The sequence below is a fragment of the Sander lucioperca genome, chromosome 17 (assembly GCF_008315115.2).
Source record: "Sander lucioperca isolate FBNREF2018 chromosome 17, SLUC_FBN_1.2, whole genome shotgun sequence".
In the NCBI taxonomy this organism is placed as follows: Eukaryota; Metazoa; Chordata; class Actinopteri; order Perciformes; family Percidae; genus Sander; species Sander lucioperca.
Window position 1 is genome coordinate 21,472,750 of NC_050189.1, and position 5,000 is coordinate 21,477,749.

Sequence of the window (5,000 nt, forward strand, 5' to 3'; positions counted from 1 at the left end):
TTTTTTTTTAACCAACGTATGAACTAACCTCTCAGTGCCCTCTCTGCCCAGAGGCTCCTCATCATATCCACTTCATGTCCCCCTCTTGTATAAAGTCTCTCATATCACCCGTTGAGTCTCATGTCTGTTCTTGGAAGTAAGCCTTCTTCCCGGCCCTCCTCGCGTCTTGTATCTGCGGCCATAAAGCTCTCTGGCGTGTTTCTCAGCCGTGGTTAAATCTTCAGAGGAACGGACCCCGCTTCCTTGCACGCTTCCGACTCCTTCGTCATCCTCCAGATCCCATCTCTCCACTGGACAACACATCCAGATGTCATAGTCAGAACTCATTTCAAAGTGTTTTTATTGGGACCAGAAATCCTCCTCACACGTCAATAACCTCATTTTTAAAAACTGACATTTGTCACCCTCATGACAGGGAACTCAGGGTTCCCCGGTGTCCTTGTTGCCATGGCAGTTACTTCACCAAATGGCGTACACCAGGGGACCAGGTGACACGGCGGTCAGGACACGGGGGAACCCAGAACTCCCAGCGTTGGGAATCACTATATAAATATGTTAGTTTCACTCTGGTTCCTGATTAATTTAATTACCGTATTTTCCGGACTATAAGTCGCTCCGGAGTATAAGTCGCATCAGTCAAAAAATGCGTCATGAAGAGGAAAAAAACATATATAAGTCGCACTGGACTATAAGTCGCATTTATTTAGAAATTGATTTCACAAAATCCAAGATCAAGAACAGACATTTAATCTGGAAAGGCAAGTTATTCAACTACACAGTAGAACACAGAACAAGGGGCTGAATACGGTAGGTGTCCGGTATGTTAACGTAACACATTAACAGTTATTCAACTATACAACAGAATACAGAACAACTACCAGGGCGTGGAGACGTAACTGCACCGTTGACGTGCATCTACATCTGTGGACTCGTTCCTCCAGCTCTGGCCATCTTGCTTTCAGCGCGCGACTAGCTTTCTTTGTTTCCTTCATTGCAGTAAGAGTCACCTTTACAAGTTTCTCTCTCACTCCAAACTTTCTTTCTGCTGCTCGATTACCGTTTTCGGCTGCATATTTTACTACCTGCAGTCACCTGCAGTTTCTTTTCTTTCTCAGTTGTCTTTAGGAGCAGCATATAGTTGTCAGAAGCCTAGAGCGCCCTCTGGAGGCTGTAGACGGTGATGTTTTCAGCATGAAATAACATTTAAAAACGTGAAATTATAAATATTTTGATATATAAGTCGCAGGACCAGCCAAAGTATGAAAAAAAGTGCGACTTATAGTCCAGAAAATACGGTAATACAAATGTTTCAAAACCAGTTTTTGATTCAACTCTGTAATGTTCTGAATGTTTGGCCAATCAGATCGCCTGGTTGGATCTACTTGTATTGTCATTGTGTAACATTTGTTACATTTATTATAATTTTTTTTGTAATGTAATTGAATTAAATATGGTCAACAATAAAATTGTCAAATAGCCAAATATACGCATGTATTGTTGTTGTTTTTAAATCTACCCAGAATAACATTTAAAATGAACAAAGAACAATTTATTCTGAAGAATTAATATGGTTCTTTGAAGAACCATTAATAGTGCCTCAAAGAACCATTTTGTGATGGCATATATACTATATGATATACCGGGCAGGAACACAGCTTTGCCTCGCTGCTGCGCCGGTCCCCGCTGATCCAGATGGGACCGGCCAAAGACAGAGTGGTGATAAAGAGGATCTTCCACGTAATCCAGGACGAGCTGTACGTATATTTCGGCGGGAAGTTCCACTGCGTTGGTCGGCGGCCGGCGGGCTGAGAGAAACTACAGCGGGGCATTAGAGTCCATCTGCGGCTGCAGGATCTGGAGCTCAGTGCCCGTTCCTGGGAGCCAGAACCGGCACCACGCAGCTGGAGGCCCAGGCCGTACTGCTGGGCCCGCTGGAGGGAAGGGAAGCCCGGGAGAACCAGAACCAGGACTCAGCGGAGCGGACCGTCACAGCCTGCTGAAGTTTAAATCACAGGTTTCCTAAAGGGAGTCTGGCGGGACGATGAAACCTGACTTTCAGTCTCGTTAAATAAATAAATACACGCAGAAATAAATGAATCAACAGTGGAGGAGTGAGCCTGGACATTTCAGTCTGTTTAAACTTCACTTTTTTTGCAGAAACTCTTAGTTCAGATGGGTGAAGTTACTGTTTGGACTCAGATTAGAGCCTGGATCGGGCCGAATTGCTCCGTCCGAACCCGGCCCGAGCCCGGCCCGAGCCCGGTCCGAGCCCGGCAGGCATTATGATATTTATGTCCGAGCCCGACAGCTAAAATCTCGTTGTCATACTAATGACACATGTACGTTTGTTTGTGTGAAAGCTTTTATGAAGCAACTGGAAGGCATTCAGAAATGTCAACAGATGAGGTCATCAGCTCACAACGTGAGGAAATGTCAACGTGAGCTCAACAAGCTCCCGTTAATCAGCTGTTTACACAGAATCCTGGCTAACTGAGCAGGATTTGGATAATGGCTTGTGTATTGATGGTTTTGGCACTCCATTTCGCGCGGACAGGAGTGCAGAAATCACAGGTAAATCCCGCGGTGGGGGCGTGTGCCTTTATGTCAACAAGCGTTATTGTACTGCGGTGACTATTCGGGAGAACATTTGTACACCCGATATTGAGTTATTGTCGGTATCCCTTCGTCCATTTTACCTGCCACGGGAATTTCCACAAATTTTTATAACTGTTGTGTACATTCACCCAAAAGCGAACAACGTCATTGCATCGAACATTGTATCTGATGTTGTTCAAGGACTTCAAAATATTTCACCAGAGGCGCCGAATTTTATTTGGGAGATTTTAATCATCTGTCACTTAAAAAGACAAATTTCTACCAATACATTACATGCCCAACAAGACATACAAGACACTTGATCTCTGTTATGGGAACATAAAGGGGGCATATAAGTCTGTACCACTGTCAGCACTGGGATCTGCCGATCATAACTGTGTGCAGCTCCTTCCTATTTATAGACCCTTATTTAAGAGAGAAAAACCTCAGACAAGAGAAGTCAAAATGTGGTCAGAAGACTCAACCGCCGTTGGCGAGGGTGCTTTGACTGTACGGACTGGGAGGTCTTCAAAGACTCTGGTGAACATATTGATGAACTGACAGATGTTGTATGTTCATACATAACTTTTTGTGAGGATATGATTGTGCCTACACGTAAAATTAAGGTTTTCCCTAATACTAAACCACGGATGTCAAAATCAGCTAAAACAAGTTTGCTGAACAAGAAGCTAGCCTACAAGCAGGGGGATAACTTGGAAAGGGTCACAGCGAGGAAGGAGGTCAGAACGGAGATCTTCAAAGCTAAACAAGCATATAAAGTAAAGTTAGAAAAACACTTGGCAGAAAATAAATTAGGCTCAGCTTGGTCTGGTATGAAGAAAGTTATGGGAATACAGGATAATGTAAACAAGAGCACTGTGTGTATTGATGGTTTTAGATCAAATGATGACCTTTCAAATGCTCTTAATATGTTTTATGCAAGATTTAGAACTAGATGCCTGTGTAAGGATGATTCCCACGTAGTCTTAGAACAGGCAGCAGTGGAGAAGATGTTTCTCTCCACTAAGGTGAATAAGAGTCCAGGTCCAGACTACATATGTGGGAGAATATTAAAGCACTGTGCAAAGCAATTAACTTCTATATTCTGTGATATTTTTAATTGGTCACTACGGGCACAAAAGGTACCTAGCCTGTGGGAAAAGTCTTTTATTACTCCAGTTCCTAAATGCAATAAGCCTAAAGTGTTAAATGATCTGAGACCGGTTGCCCTCAGCTCTTTGGTAATGAAATCATTGGAGAAATTGGTGAAGTCTGAGTTATTGAGTAAGACTGGACAAGCCCTCCATCCTATGCAATTCACATATAGAGCGAACAGAAGTGTCGAGGATGCTTCACTTATGTTGTTAAAGTGCCCATATTATGAAAAAATCACTTTTTCTGGGATTTGGGGTGTTATGTTGTGTCTCTGGTGCTTCCACACACATACAAACTTTGAAAAAAATCCCTCCATGCTGTTTAGAGTGAGATACGGTTTCTGAATGTGTCCTGTCTTCAGTCTCTGGGTGAGCTGGTCAAAATCAGCACAGCTTGTGACGTCACAAGCCGAAACGAGCAGGCTAACCGCAACCATTAGCTCGTAGCGTTAGCGTTAGCATGCTAACGCTAATGCTAACGCTAGCATGCTACCTCATTCTCAATAGCAAAGCACTGCTACAACACACACAAGTTCACCATAATCTACAAAAGAACTACTTCCATGTGCGCCCTCATTTAGAAGTCTCCCAGCTAATCCTGCCTTGTAACTGACCGAAGTTGTAGAAACAGCCTTTCTTTTACTGTCTATGGAGCTAGCTAGCTGACATGATCTACATCTGAGCTACTGGGCATGTGCAAGTGCAATCAAAGATAGTACAGAAGAAGAAGAAGAAAAGAGGTCTCACTCTGTAGCTAAAACAGAGACCAGCTGAAAAGAGGATCTGCAGCAGTGAGAGAGAGCGCTGCAGTACAACAACAATATGGTGTTTTTAGAACATTAAACCATGTAAACCTATTCTGGTACAACCTTAAAATACAATTATGAACCTGAAAATGAGCAGAATATGGCTGCTTTAAACTTACTGACTAAGCATCTAGAAGAAAAATACCCACGCAAGACTGTTGTTCATTGACTTCTCTTCTGCTTTTAACACTATACAACCCCACATCCTAGCCAGGAGATTGTTAGAGTATCATAAGTTGAACCACAATTTAGTGGGATGGTTACTGGATTGTTTAACTAATAGAATGCAGAGGGTAAAAGTAAATGGTAGCTTTTCAGACGTATTATTTTTATCCACAAGATCACCACAAGGCTGTGTTCTTTCGCCCTTACTATACATTTTGTATACTAACGTGTCAACGTGTATACGAAAATAGGACACTAATTAAGTTTGCTGATGATACAG